The following is a 15,435-nucleotide window of genomic DNA, read 5'->3' as shown; positions in this document are numbered from 1 at the left end:
TGCTTTACTCCTTGGAGGTTTCTGTTTGGTATTTTAAAACAAAAGCGTAACCCTTAATCTCTTTAACGTCAAACTTGTGCCGTTACATCAACTATGTGCCTACAAGCAACCACGTGTACGCTCATTTCCCAAAGGACTGATAAATAGTGGCTTTGTTGTTGCTGGTCGCGCCCATTTTCAAAGTGATTCGCTTGCTTTCCACTACCTGTTTTCAGTGATTTGTTGCAGAAACGAATTTTCGGGAATTTTCGCCACACAAGTGGTTTTGCAACAGTGGAATTATAGTTTACCGTTTTTCCTATACATATACATTCAAAAAATCTTAAATCTTCTCTACAAATTTGCAGTTGTGTCAAATGGGTTTTACCTGTTGCCAGCGTTTAGCTCAGCAGTTGTTTTCAAATTAGGTCCATTTGGGTAGCGTAAAATTGGTGATTTTTACAGTGAAATTTACACTTGTCTTGACAATTGTCTGAGGCAATATTTCAGTTAATGCCATGTATAGTTTGTGTAGGAACTTGAAATTGACACTTGTAGCATAAGGCACAATTTCGTAATATTATATGCAGAATAAGAAACAGTAGAAGCTGGATGATGTTACGTTTTTCATAAAAAAAAAAGTTTAAATTGGTTGTCAAATTCTCAAATTGACTTACAAATGGAGCAATGGAGCTTTCACTCAACGTTTAAGAAGTAGCTTTCACTTAACCGCCGGTTCACTATTTGTGAACGCTAAATATTGGAAGTTTATTTTCTGTTCATTCATTGTTGAAAGCTTACAGCTTTTTACAAGAAATTCCCATTGGCCTTTTCTAAAGCTTTTAAATGTATTAGATATATGATTTTATTTAATTTTTTTACGGAAAGTTAATTTTATCATATAGAGAGTAATGGAAAAGAAGCAGAAACCATTTGTACAAATTTCTACAAACTTTATTTTAAGCTTTTAAATATAAGTTACTAAATATGTAAGTTCATTTTCAGATTTAGGTAGTGATATAAGCTTTCGTTAGTAGCAGAAAGCTTTTTATGAAAACACCTATAAGCTTTTTCTGAACCTTTAAATATCATACATTTATGCTTTTGTATACTTTCTTATGGAAAGTTAATTTTATGATATGGAGAGTGATGTAAGCTTTTTTAAGTAGCAGAATTTTTTTTATAAAACCTCATATTAGCTTTTTCTGAAGCTTTTAGATATCACACATATACGCTTTCGTATAATTTCTTATTGATTTTTTTTTTTATTAAGAAAGTGATGGAAGCTTTCATACGTAGCAGAAAGCTTTTTATGAAAACTCCTATTAGCGTTTAATGAACCTTTTAAATATCATATTTACAGATATAATGTATAATTTTTTATTGAAAGTTTATTTTCTGAATTAGAATTTGATGCAAGCTTTCATATCTTGCAGAAAGCTTTCATGCTAAAGTATTTCTGAAGCCATACATAGTTTTTGCATTTGTTTTTATTTTCTTATTTTGATAAAAAATATTCATTACTTATTTTTCTTTTCAGAGGTAAGACCGTCAATCTGCGCTTCTTCGTGAAAGCTTTTTGCAAGCTTTCATCCTACAAGAGATTGTTAAAAGTTTTACTGCAGTTTTACTTCATTAGTGCACGTATGTATTTTTCTGTAAGCATTTGCCTAAGTATTTTGTAGTGTGTGTATATGTGTTATAAAATAAAATAAAGTATATGTAATTGGCCATCAAAGGGATTAGTGTGTGATAAATGATAGATCTTTTGCAAGAAATCATTAACCCATTGTCCGCTGCAAAAAAAATATTTTCGAAATTTGCATTTTTATTGCTAGCTAAATTTCTTTGAAAATATTTTATAATTTTCGAAAGTAGTCATCTAATAAACTAACGGTTTTTTTCATTGTAAAAATCTTTTTATTATTTTTTTATTATGTTTATGCATATTCATCTCCATTTCGCGCTGCATGCTAATTTTTATGCAAATCTCAATACATACATACCTATATATACAAGCAAAACGAATGGCTGACTGATTGAAGCTACCAAATTAAGTGGCTATCCAGTTTCCATATTAGTTGATTGAGTCGCGAAATCTTAAACTGTGACTACGTCAATAGCAATTAATCACAAAAGCGTTTAAAATAGCTTAATTGGTATGAAATGTGGAGAAGGCAGCTGGTCCTTACCTAAAATGAAAAGAAATGTTAATTAGTAAAAAATATATAAAAAAAATACGAAATTCAATGGAGGGAAAAAATATATATGTATATGTATATATGAAATATATAAAAATTATTGCAAGAAAAAAATATAAAAAATAATTTATTGCATGAAAAAAGAGGAAGAGTGAAAAATTTTAGAAATTGCAATAGCACAGCCAAAACTGAAAGACTCTTATATTAACAACAAACCACAAACATTACGAAATAAACGAAAACAATGCAAATCGCTAAGCTTCCGCAAAATGAAAATATTTCCATTCGCAACCCTCAACTTCCTGCGCTGACCGCTTGAGCCTCTTAAATATATTATTTTGCCTTTGTTTGTAGAGAAAAACGTGATTTAGTGCTTAGATTCCAAACACAAGTGCATTTACTTACATAAAACTAAAATGGCATTTACTTAAGTAGCGGTACTTAAAAAAAAAATTATAAAAAAACCGTTTATTGTTTGCAATAAAAGCAACAATAGGACGCGTTAGTTGCCATATTTATGGTATTTCCCTTTTTTGTTACTGCCATCAATGCGCGCGCAAATGAAAAGGCTCCCAGACAAAGCCACTTTATAACACTTGATTATGATTAGTTGCGCGTAATCATTACGTAATTTATGTAACGTCTGTGTATATTTACTTATAAGCGTTGTGTTGCAAGCCAAAATAGGAAAAAGCGCAGGGCTGGAATTGTGAAACAGCGTAACTGATGTCCCACATCAATTCAGAAAAATGCTGCCGAAGTAATTGAATTGCATTATTTCCATGTGCAGCATACTTAGGGTACACTTAAGCATTTGCTTACGTATTACGTTTGTGTGTTTATAAATAATTTCGTGTAATGCTTTTGTCATTTTCGCTGCATTTTGGTGGCATTTTCATTCAATTGCAGTCTTTTCCAAACGAATTCGTTTCAGTTCATTCATGCAGTAATTCATTCATAAGTTGTGGACCGTTATTGCTTAGATGCATAAGCGCTTCAATTTGTTTGTAAGTGCAGCGAAGTGCCGTTATATGAAATTTATTTACAAAATTGTGAATTTTTGATTTGAAGGGCGCACGATTTATTAGTGTTTCAAAAAATTTTTTAACTTACATAGTTCGACCATACTTGGAGGTTAGTAAAAAGTGGTTAAGATTTTCAAAATGTAATTCCATGTTACTTTAGTCGTAGACTCTTATCTAGAGTCTTATCACGGGCTTAATTAACCCGTTTTATTCACTTATTGATTTTATGTTATCGAAGACCATCAGATATCAGACGGTAGGTGAAAGCTTCAAGGGAATACTTTAAAACATTCAAAGGAGCTTTCACGCATATTGCTCCTTAAGATTGCTTTAAGCCTTCATGCAAGACCGAAAGCTTTGTTAATAAAATTTGGAAGGAGCTTTTTTTTTACTTTAAAACATTCTAAGGAGCTTTCACGCATATTGCTCCTTAAGATTGCTTTAAGCTTTCATGCAAGACCGAAAGCTTTGTTAATAAAATTTGTAAGGAGCTTTCACATGTATTGCTCCTTAAGACTGCTTTAAGCTTTCATTCAAGACTGAAAACTTTGTTACTAAAATTTTAAAGGTATAATTTCCTTGCAATACGGTTTCAAACAACTGAAAAGCAAATAACATTTCTTTAAAAATGCCATCAGAGGTCTCAAGACAGGTGAAAGCTTTATATAATATCTGAAAATAATGTTAATATTTCGTAAAAACATAACAAACTCGGTTAAACTAAAACTGTTTATTTTAGTAACACAACTTTTTTGTCAAAGCTCCTCCACTGAAATTTAAATGTAGCTTTCACGTGAGAGATATTCATTTTGAATTTCCGCGTCTCTCAAAGCGAAATACTTTTTTAGCTAGTATTTTAAGTAAACAAATTAAAGACACAATCAATTTTTAAGCTTTTTATGTAAAAATGGTGTAAGCTTTCATAGAAAATGGAAAGCTTTTCTTTACTTTTCTTAGAGCTTTCACATATATTACTCTTAAGCTGTCATAATTAAAACATAAAAATAAAATAAAATAATATTCTTTCTTTTTCTTGTACCAAAAGCCGTTAATTTTTCAAAAATATTTGAATTTACACGAATTATACAAGCGCCATAGGTCAGTCACACATACAAGCACACATAAATGCAACTGAGTTAATATTTATGTGATTTTATCTAACAGGAAACTAATATCTGTTACGGATGTAGCTGTAAACCAGGATGCGTTTGCATTTTACAACAACCATTAAGAGGCGTACAAAAACAAATAATAACAATTTGTGTTGTTTTTGTCTGTGTTGTTTATTTTTATTGCAGACAATGTGAATTTCGGGCCGTTTTCATTTAAAACAAAAATATTTGTAGATAAGCAAAGATATCCTTTTTGCAGCAATGCAGGTGGCAGGTACATTGCACGCGCTTGGCAATCGCGCACAGCATGCAAATGTTTGCTCGGGTTGATGGAGGGATGATGAAGATTTTTATAATTTTATCTTTAGCCAATAAGAGGTATGAGTGCAGGTATCCTTGAGAAGTAGCGTATAATTGAAAATGATGTTACCTAAAATTTAAAATCTCTTTCTTTGTTATGCCACATATATATACAAACTAGGGAATTATCCTTAAATATTCACCCATTTTAATTACACTTGATTTATACCCATTTTAATTGGCCTCGGTTATTTATTATTTCTTATTTAGTTTTAGTTTATTTTCGGTTTTTCGAAGCAAATAATTCTTGGAGATAACTATGTGACGATAATTCGACAGCGCTGCGCATACTGTCGGCACTTTGTCCGCCAACAAAGCAATGTACCGCGCACAAAAGTATTATGTATGCATATACATAAAACACGCACATTATCCTCACACTTGATTTCTAAGCATGCGCTCGCTGCCTTGCTTGCCGTGCCGCTTGTCAGTGACCTGCGCTAACCTATGACTGACCTGCCTTAATGGCGCATAAATAGTCATACCTAAAACTACAAATGAACAATCCTACGCACAATCTCGTATTGCTACATTGTTTCAATAAATATGTATGTATGCATATCTCACTGTTTGGTTTCCTTGTTTGCCCGCCCAATTTTCTACCGATTTTTGTTTGAGTTTACTACACTGCGCTCCTGCCTAATTTGCCCACCCAGCGCGTCTTGGTTCGGTCTCAAATTTCAATCTAGCATTTTTAAATTTATATGCCGGCTCATAGTTAGACATGAATTGGAATTGGATAATTCATGCTGTCTTTGCTTGCCTTGCAACACCTACGATTCGCTCGGCGCGTTCCTCTACCCTCCATATCAATTACATCAAATATGTTCTTGTGTGTGTTTGAGCGTATAGTTTGCAGCTCAGCTCAGCTGGTAATCAGTTTACTGTCACAGTTCTTTGTTCCAAACACGTTTGGGTCTCTTTCATTTCGGATTTTTCGTTTCCAGCTCTGTTATCTGTTAGAATTTTTCCTTGCTCCTCTGCGCTTCCTTTCCTTTTATCAATGAAATTACTCTAATTTTTTTCGCAGGTGCTAGGTTACCTTTGTTTTGTTCAACCTGGAATAACAGTGATGTTTTATGCTAGTGCGAAGCAGATTTTGTTCCTCTAATGGATTTCAGCGGGGTTCTTGCTCTCATCTGTTATGTGCATAATTCGGTTTCAAAGGGATTTAACCTAATGTGTTTTATTACTTTTGTTAAATCTTGCCAAAATATAAATTGTTTGTTGAATTCTAACGAAAAATGGAATTAGCGAAATAAAAAATATAGTTTCAATATGGACTTATCGAGAAAAGTTTGCTCGGAATACCAATCCATTGACCATTTAATACAGTTTTCACTGTATTGCTTATTTCTGAATTGTTTTGGGTATCCTATCTTCTAAGTTGCTTCATACTAGACACAGTGTGCTAAATTTTGCTAAAATCGGTTCAGTAGTTTAGGAGTCCATCGCGGACAAACAACGTGGCACGTAATTTTTATATATAAAGATTATATTATTTCTGCCTTCAAGTTCCAACTGGCTACTGATTTACGGGACTTTTTGTTACCAGGTTAATGAAGCTCGTTTATTTTTTTCACACCTTTTAAATTTGAGCAAACTTCTCCGATTTTAAGGCAAGATCGAGGTTCAAATCGATATTCCTCTCACTAGTGTAATTTTTCAATCTGCAAAAGCCGTTAGTTCTGAATATTTCTTCCTTAGGTTCTGGATGAGGTAAGATGGCTGATATCTTGGTATGGCGTAGGGATCACACTCAGAGTGAGTTTCTGAGTTATCTTTGATTAATAACATGGTTTTTAGGAATACTTTGACCTTAGCGCCATCTATCGGGTACACAATATTTTCATATACGTGATTTTTTTGAAATACTCTGTTGACAGCGCCAACTACCTTACAGCTCAGTATACATAACCTTCCAAATTAATCCTTCTGTGTCTTGAAACTTCACCTCCAAATTGCCCTTTCAACTTTTCCATGGCTCGTGGTAATGTAATATTAATTAACACTTCAAGTTAAAGGCCAGCTATGATCAAATATGACTTCGACCACTTTGGCCCGTGGCAACATTACGAGTATAACTTTTCTAAACAAATTTAAAATTATAAACCGCAAATGTTATTGTTCGTTTGTATTTTATCCCTTCAGTATTCTTATAGTCCGCCGCTGAATGTTTTTATTATTTTCACCATGCTTCTCTGCTCTCGAATTTTATGTTCCTTGCGGCTTTTCTAATCACAGATCACAGATCGCTATGATACTCGTGTTCTTCCAGCTAAAAACATATGTCTGTGTGTGTGCGCGTAAATTTTATGGCCATTATTCCTTTAAGCCAATTTGAGACCCTCTCGTCTGCCTCTTAAGCACTTCAGTTTCGGTAAATAAAAAAAATCGTTTGAAAGTGCGTCCCTATATTATTTGTTTGTATGTATTTATTTAGTATTCTCAATATTTTTATGTTCTTGTCATAGAAACTTTTTACGAGCGCCATTAAGACACGGCTATTTTCATTTATTTGACATTTCTTTTTGTGTTGCGGCTTTCGTTTGGTGCTTTTATGGCTTCACCGGTGACGAGAATAAACAAGCTCTGCGGGTGCTCAGCTTTTTTTTACAGGTTTTTTTTTTAATAACTGTTGCACTAAATATATTGCGATGTAAATGTCATAATATTTATACGAAAATAAATTTGTTGATTTTTTTAATGGAAGTCTTTAGAAATTTTAGAATTAGTTGACTTCGAAGTGAACAATTTGGACGTTGTAGAATGAGGAAGCTGATTAAAATGCTGTTATTGAACATGTATTGGCTATGTTATTGAAAATAAGATTCTGCTTTGAAAAAGGATGAGGTGTGTAGAGTTCTACGCCAGTGGAGATTTTGTGAAAACACTTCGGTGAAGATTTTTTAAAAACGTGTTTGAATAGATCAACTTTGATGAAATACGAGTATTAGGTTAACGATAGAAAATCTTGGTTTCTAATATTGAATTTTGTAAACCTAGTATATTCGGGTAGGTTAGGTTAAAAGCAACCGGATGCCACTAAAGCTACTAAACTCGTACAAGGCATGGCTGCGGAGATTCTTCAAACTAAGTTTTGCAAAGGCTGGACAATGGAGTAGATGCCTTGATATTTCCACTCTACCAACCATGTCTACCTATCTTCATACAACTTTGACAGTTAGTTTTCGAGCAAACTTTCAATCTTATCGAATTCATGTCTATTGCGCTATGTCCAGTAAGAACTCCTCTGATTCTGCTCAGATGAATCTTACTGAGAGCAAGTAGTTTAGTGAATTTCCAGCGTTCTGGTTTACTCAGAAAGGATCTTGCTGACCAGCGTGACAAGCTCCTGCGAAATTCATAGGTCCAGTGTTAGATGCAAGAGGGCAACTGAGAATCAACTCGATACCAATCCGATGTAATAGCGGCAAGATATCCTTTCTTAAGAGCTCTTCGGCTTTGCAATTTCTAGTATTATAATGAGGTAGCCTGATGATAATAGACTCTCCTCAACTAACTTTAGGGCAAGATATCCTCTCTTATATGCTTGGTGGCTTTGAGGTTCCTAGCAATGATGCTATGAACATGTACCTGGACGAGTCTAGTATTGAAGTAGCTTGCTACTCTCGATATTGAGAACAGACTCTCCTCAACTAACTTTGAGCAACCTCTAACCTTGTATTGACGTTCTGCTTTCGGAGTGAATGTTTAGTTCCGTGAAAGAGGCTGCACTTATGTAGGAGCACTAACTATACCGCCACCTTATAGACACTTCTAGGGGCAAGATGTCCTCTTTTACGAGTTTATCAGAAAGAGACTCCACTAGTAATACCTCTAATGCTATATTAATGCCAGCCATCAGTGTTTAAAAGTGTTTAGAGTGATCCGGTAGCCTGAAACTACGCTTCACTCTGTCAGTTTCGACCCATCTATAAAAAAACTCCCAACACTTTTGCTCATACTTATTCAGCTAGAATGTAACCTTATTTTTTTGTATGTATAACCATTAGTCACCAAAAACGAGTTGTGATTGAGAAAATTTGGCAATACTTGAAGCAATGTGGTTCTTAGTTGGCGCTGGATCCGAAATCGTGCACTGAGGAGCGTTTGCAATTAGTAAACCTTCCGTTAATGAATTCTGGGGCAGATTTCAGCCATTAAATAGTCAAAGTCATATGATGTAAATAACTCCATTTAACGAATACAATCACTCGAGAAAAAACTAAAGGATGACAGATGGCATACGGGGTATGTCACCTTCTTCACTACCGTGAAGCAAAGAAAATCACACTGCTGACGGAATATGCATCTCAGCACGAAGTTTAACTCAAATAAAAGTATTTCCATTCATATGTACGTAAGTGTTGAAATTATACGCCACTGGAGCGTCTCCAACACTTAAAAACCGTGCGCTAATGACTGATGGCTTTAGCTAGAAGGCTTTACATCTGATAAGTACACCCATGGACTTAACTTTGCCTGTGGATTAATAATCAAGTATTGCTTTACATTAGCGCTTGCTTACACAGTGTGACTTAATGCTAGAGTACCACAGGCATCAGTAATTGCTTTACAATCATTTCTATATAAATAGCTACTACAATATACATATATACTTATGTATTGATGTAATGCGTGTACCTTTGAATATCTGTAATAAGCTGTACAATGACCTTTTCCCTGTATTTATTTGCTTGTTTGCCACTTGAAGTGTTAAGTCTAGAGAAATCAACAAGCCGCGCCGCGACGCACAGCGCCATTAAGTCGCTGGCACTGAATGTATTACACTGCTCTATACATATGTGTGTGTGTGTATTTTTGTTTGTGTATGTGTGTGTATGTGACTATGGAGGATATATGCTGATGCGCATAATTGTTAAGACATTATAGTTGCGTTGTGTTGCCTTTGTTGTTGCTGCGGCCACTATGCGGTTTCATTGCACCATTTTTACCTGCTCAGCAGCGTGTTGACTTGACTGTCTCGCACACTTTTATTTTTAATCTAATTAAAGTGCGAAACCTTGCCGAGCAATTAAAAGCCAAGCAACAACTCGCCTCTTTCACTTGTCAATCGCAATTTGCTGGCTTGCCGGCAAGTGTACGGGTGTGTATGTGTGTTTGTGGTTATTTTGAAATTACACACTCTCCTCTTTTCTTATATTATTTTAATGTGTGAACGTGAGCTATAATTTATTTTGAACAATTTTTTAAATTTTATATTTTTTTGTATTTTACATGCTTCATCTAAAAGTATAGCAATTGAAAACATAATTTTTAAAAGAAAAGACCAAACTAGAATTTTATTTATTTTTTATATAAATTCTGTAAGATGGAGAAGTGAGATTCCCACACTTTACTTGTTTTACTGAGAAAACCAACAGCGTAAAAAAGGCATAGTCTCGTTATGTAACTGTTGTGATCATCAAGAATTTCCCTCATACCAAGGTTCGAAAAAAATCTACCGTCTAACGTTTTATTAGCATGCAGAAAAGTAGTTTCCGTTTGACAACTAACGGCATGCTAAGCGATTTTCTTTTTGCTAGTCACTTTTACAGTGGCAGTATTGTGGCTTAAAGACTAGCCACGCATAAAAAGCAATAAGCCGTTTCAGCTATTCAATGGCTTTTGCAAAGTCATTGGGAACCTATCAGTATTAATGCGAAAACTTGAGCATAGACAAGCCTTCGAACAATTTTTCTCAGGGCAAACATCGTGACCTAGCTCATTTGCATTTTTGCTTGCCTTTATAGGATTATGTGTTTATTAGGGTGATCCAAAAAAAAAATATTTTTTTCTTCGTTTGGTACTCGGAATAATAAGTTCCTAGACATCTCTAAGAAAGCCTCTCCAAGCACGAGTTCTTAATAGAAACGGGAAGGTTCTCCTTCTTACAGTTTTCTATTTTTCTTATTAACAGATAGACAAATTTATATTTCACTTCCAACTACTTGAAAAAATATCTTGTTCGTTAGATTTTGTAGAAAATTGAATGCTCTACAAAAAAGATCGTCTATGATTTTTTCGTAAACCCAACCGTTTTAAAGATATTAACAGTTAAAATTTGATTATTTTAGGAAAGTTTTTTCTTTCTTATGAATTTTATAACTCAATGAAAAGATTTTAAAAATCAGACGAGTGACTTACATTCATCAGACGCATTAGTAATGATGAAAAGACGTGGTGAAAACTGTCCAACAGCTCCAAAAATGCTGAAAAAATTAAAAATTCGCTGAAGGCACTGAACGCCGTTCTAGGCGAGGCTTATAGTAAGATGTGGAAGAAGCGTTAGAGCCTATTTTGAAAGTGATAATAATGTACAAAAGCATATTTTTTTGATCAGTCCGGCTCAGATTATTCAGCTATTAATGTTTGGTCGAGTTAAGGTATTACAAGTGTTGCACTATACGATTTTGAATGCAGCTTCTGCAAATGACGTCTGGCAAGATTCCTAACCTTACCGTAACCATACCAGTCTTATCTCAAAGACACTCGATGCTATTGCGAGGTTAGGCACTTCTCGACCAACCATGAACGCATGCAAACTCTACTTGGAAATACCGCAGTAGAAGGCCTGAAGCTGGAGTTGATAGAGACATTCTGAAAGTAAACACACCCACCATTCTTCCCCCAAAAGCTTTGACCCATCTGTAAGGAAGCCCACTGCTCTTCTCCTCCAACGGCTTCTTCCAAGAACGTTAAGTGTAATTTGGTGTAATATTGAACTATTTTATGAATCAAATCTGAGAATGCGTTTTGGTTTCGAAGTTTTTAAATACTTATGATACATACATACATTTACGTACCTATGTGCTGAAAATTTTATATAAATATACACACTGTTCCATAATTAAAGCCAGCACATAACCCGCAAATGCATTGACAAACTTTAACCGACACGAAATCGTGTCTAAGTAATATGATACCGTTAAATAAATTTTTTGCTTGCTAATTATTCAATTGTAGACAAAAAAATCTATACCTTAATAGAGCAGATATGTACGTAAATATGTTCACACCAACAAAAGTAATACGTGCGCGCTGACAAACTTTGAACGTCAGCTGTAATTTGATATTTCCGCAAACTCATAGCTCGTAGAGTACGAATGCGTATGCCGATAAAGTAATAATAGCAAAGCGCCAAAGCTACTAATAATTTCAAACAAAAAAACTCGGAACATTTCGCCGATTCGACAAATGTCACGCGCTCATGTCAAACATAAAGTGACAGTACACAACTCTTTTTCGTTTGAAGTTTTAATTTTTTTTATTACTTCAGTTGCCTATTTTATGACAATAATTATACGTTTTTCTTGACTGTTAACATTTCAATAATACCCAAGCAGCACTTATGTGCATATGTTCGTAAGTATACATGTTACATATGTATGTATATGTGGTCACTACAAGCACCGTTGGAAATTTTCAAAAATCATACATCATTTAGCTGGACAATAAACAGTATTTATGACGCTGCGTGTGACAGGTCCCTAGCGATTGTCATGTGTGCGTAAAGTCAAGGTAGGGAGTGAAAAAATCATAAATAAAAGGCAAAAAGAAATGCCGCTTTGACCCGTTAGTTTTCCAATTTTATATTGCCTTTTTTTTAGCAAGAAACGAAATTATAAAAATATATTTTTTTACCTTTCATTTAAGCGCTGTCAATAACAGTTGTTCCCCACTGCGTGTGTCAAACGCAACTTCAAGTGCAACCCAACACAGCAGCAGCGTTGGCAATGCTCTCGGCTTTCGTACATACAAACATTTAACATAAAGATTTTTGTTTTCATTCTGTGCATCTTATCAGGTGTCAAGTGCGTTATGTTATATAAAAAAGAATAACTTTACCGTTATGCTTAACAACCCGCTGGCTATTGTTCGCCAGCGCGGCACGGACCTTCCACGAATGCCTGCGGCGTAATAAATCAACAGCAATGCATTTTTCCACACCTTACTGTGCGCATTACATAAAGATTTCGAGTGATTTTCGTTGGCTTTATTGAGCGTGGCAAATTTTGTGCATTACATGAAAAATATATTATATAATACAACATGTGGAGTGGTCGCTACAATACGCTTTAATTCTAGTTAAGAATGCATTTTCGATTTTCGAGTTGATAGAATGCGGTCAGTACGCTTGTCCATATAATTTGTCAAGCTTCGAGACAATGCAGCGCCATCAATCTTTCATTACAAAGGCGATCGGTCAGTTAAGCTTTCAAAAAGTGCGGTAATTGTTTTAGTTATGAAAGCTTTGAGTACTATAAGTGCTTGTAATATTGTAGTAGGGGAGCCCAAGAGGGGATTTTTGCAGTTACTTAAGCGTGTCAGAAAACTATATGGGGAGAAACATTGCACCCTTTTATGTACCCCTACCAAATATGAGCCCTTAATATGGAGGCGTGCGTTGGGGGGGGTTCGTCAGATTAGAGAAAAAAAAATCGATCCTTCGGGAAACTCGAGCGCGTCAGATTAAAAGATGTTATGTTAAATGCATGAAGACGAGTGTATATTTCAATATTCTGACAGTTTGAGGGTGGCTTAGAGAAATAGCAGGGTGACAAATCTGTAAAAAAAAAACGTCACCTTGAAATACTCGAGCGCGATAGATTTTTTTTTCATTTTAAAGGTAATTCTGTCAGAATCACGAAAATCATATAATCTGACAATTTCCGTGGGGCGATACAGGTAAAATCGTCGATAAAAGGTCAAGCGTACTAATCACCATAGCGTGGTTGTTGTTAGTAAACGCTTGACACTTTTGTTTGTTTCGTTCGTTTACAGCGATCAGTTTTACATCCATTGTAAAATTGAGTGACGTTAGTGTCAAATGTGTTTACTGTGGCGAAGAAACGTATGAAAAAAAGTTTATTCCACAAACTCTAAATTTTTTTTATTAATACATATGTATATGTATACAATATACATAATACATACATATAATATTGTATACATATACATATGTATATGTATACACTGTTTTTATTACATCCTGTAACAAAACAAGAACCAAACAGAATTCTTCCACTTTTAAATCGTCAGATTAACGATATGCCTCTATATAATTGTCAGATTATCTTTTGGTAAGACTCTGACATCAAGTTCATCCCACTGTATAAAAATCTGACGCGCTCGAGTATCTCAAGGTCACCTTTTTTTTTTACAAGTTTTAAAATCAATAAATGACTTTTGTCCACGTCGAAATTGTCAGAATATTAAATGGTACACTTTTTAGAGGTTCATTAACATTCGCTTAGAAAATCTGACGCGCTCGAGTAACTTATTTATTTTTATTTTTTTAACCTGTCATTACGGCCTTCAACCCTGACTTGATTGTCAGATTAATATATATCGACTATCAGAAATACAATGCGCGTATATACCATAAATGACTGACGCGCTTGAGTATTTTCATGTGACTGTTTTTTTTTTACATTTTTTACACCAATTTCCCGCTCTTCTCCCCACTAAAATGGAAAACTTCACCTAGACTTTCTTTTTATTTAAACGTTATCTTGACAATCTAGTAAGTCTCCATGACGCTCCAGTAACTGCAAATTTAGCACTCCGGGCTCCCCTACTATTGTAATGTCGGTGAGTTAGTGAAATTAATGTTATTTTTAGAGCATTTCTTGACATGCCTTATACGACTTCAAAATGCATTTTTTATGACCTTTACTCATAATAAGCATTCTTTTGTATTAATGTCAAGTTTTGGAATGTTCTCAAACTTTTGTGAAAGCTGTTGTGTAAGCTTTTTAGGGAGGAGGACAACGTCTATTGTGTTTAACGTGGGTACCTGCTGACGGCAGCTTTACCCTACGGCGCTCAAAAGCACAACGGCACAAATCAATGCCAGGCATCTTCAGTACCAATTCGCAGTTTGGATTGGAAAAACTAACCACCTTGGTAGGGTTCGAGGCCCATCTCAGCCCTCTGTAGTATTTTGAGTCCGGCACCCGGTTGCAATGCAACTTTACATTCATCCGACAAAGTGTCAATTCTTCCCGTATTGGGGTTTTAACCACAGCCATACGCACATTACACGCACACAAGAAGCTAACCCTAATTCCCAGTTAAACTCCTTCTGCCGCCTAAACTATTCACGCGTAAACGACCCTAACTGTCCGGCATTCCGACTAGTGGAATTCACTCCGCTAACATCTAAAGCTCCTTCATCACCAGCTAATTCCCATACTACCCAGATACCTCATGTTTGATGCAAAAATGCATTCAGAGGTCCATAAAAAAACTAAAAAATATAAAAGAAATGAAATGCATTTTCCCTAGTTCTGAACCTAGTCCTTACTTATTAAAACGGTATCCTAAATGTAGGCAACGTTTTTAAACCAACTAAAAATAAAATCTTGCTATAATTGGGTGCAATTTTTTTTTCAAATATTTTCTGAAATGGCATAAGATTATAATTTTAACTTCAACTTAGTTCGGATAATTACAAATTATTATTGCTTAATTTATTTGAAGTCCTCTATTATAGCCCACTAGACATTTCTTAAGACGTTAATAAACATATTTATTAATCGCAAAACAACAATGGTACAACAAATTAACACCGCAATTATTGAATTATTGCATTTTGCGATACAATCTTTTGCTTTTGCGTTGAAATATTTGCACAACTGTTGGGTGGGCGCACAATGGTTTTGCTTTTGTGTTATTGTTTTTGTTTGCGGAAGTAGTGTTGCCATTGCATTGTGTGATTCCCAATACATCTATGGCAGTGTGTGTGCGCGT

The 15,435-nt window shown here is 34.8% G+C and overlaps 1 protein-coding gene across 5 annotated transcripts in view; it reads right to left on the bottom strand.

Annotated features, from left to right (window-relative positions):
• Positions 1-15,435, bottom strand: part of LOC105232352 (uncharacterized) — a 101,014-nt gene that overhangs the window by 20,345 nt on the left and 65,234 nt on the right. For 2 of the 5 annotated variants that reach the window (XM_049446899.1, XM_049446898.1), the window contains one exon: positions 1,986-2,171. The exons of the other annotated variants lie outside the window; for them this stretch is intronic. The gene's annotated coding sequence lies outside the window, so the exon portion shown is untranslated. The remainder of the gene's footprint in view (positions 1-1,985; positions 2,172-15,435) is intronic. 5 annotated transcript variants of the gene reach the window in all.

The sequence above is a fragment of the Bactrocera dorsalis genome, chromosome 1 (assembly GCF_023373825.1).
Source record: "Bactrocera dorsalis isolate Fly_Bdor chromosome 1, ASM2337382v1, whole genome shotgun sequence".
Lineage (NCBI taxonomy): Eukaryota > Metazoa > Arthropoda > Insecta > Diptera > Tephritidae > Bactrocera > Bactrocera dorsalis.
Note: the sequence above shows the minus strand (reverse complement) of the source record. Positions and strands in the feature narration are given on the sequence as shown.